This window comes from Morone saxatilis, unplaced genomic scaffold (genome assembly GCF_004916995.1).
Source record: "Morone saxatilis isolate NCDOM2014 unplaced genomic scaffold, NCSU_SB_2.0 Contig15, whole genome shotgun sequence".
Taxonomy (NCBI): Eukaryota; Metazoa; Chordata; class Actinopteri; family Moronidae; genus Morone; species Morone saxatilis.
In genome coordinates, this window is record NW_023339707.1 from 9,910,677 (window position 1) to 9,910,943 (window position 267).

A 267-nucleotide genomic window follows, 5' to 3' on the forward strand; every position below is an offset into this window, starting at 1 on the left:
CAGTCTTTTCCAGTCACTGAAAGCACCTTTTACTGGCTCTGTTGTTCCACCTGTTCATACTTGACACGACGCTGAACGAGGCCCTGAACCTATAATGCCTCCTTTTCTTATTTACGTCTTCAAACAAGGACACATCTAAGCTGCTATTCAACAAACTGCCGTATGATATTTCCGTCCCTGCTCTTTGGAGGTGAGCCAGACAGTGGAGAATGGCATTACGGCGGTGGGAGGGAGGTCAAGCGCTGCAGGAGGGAGAGAGAGAGAGAG

At 49.4% G+C, this 267-nt stretch overlaps 1 protein-coding gene across 1 annotated transcript in view; it reads right to left on the bottom strand.

Moving 5' to 3' along the window:
- Positions 1–267, bottom strand: part of LOC118324473 (forkhead box protein J3-like) — a gene marked incomplete in the record, with an annotated part of 47,336 nt that overhangs the window by 2,913 nt on the left and 44,156 nt on the right.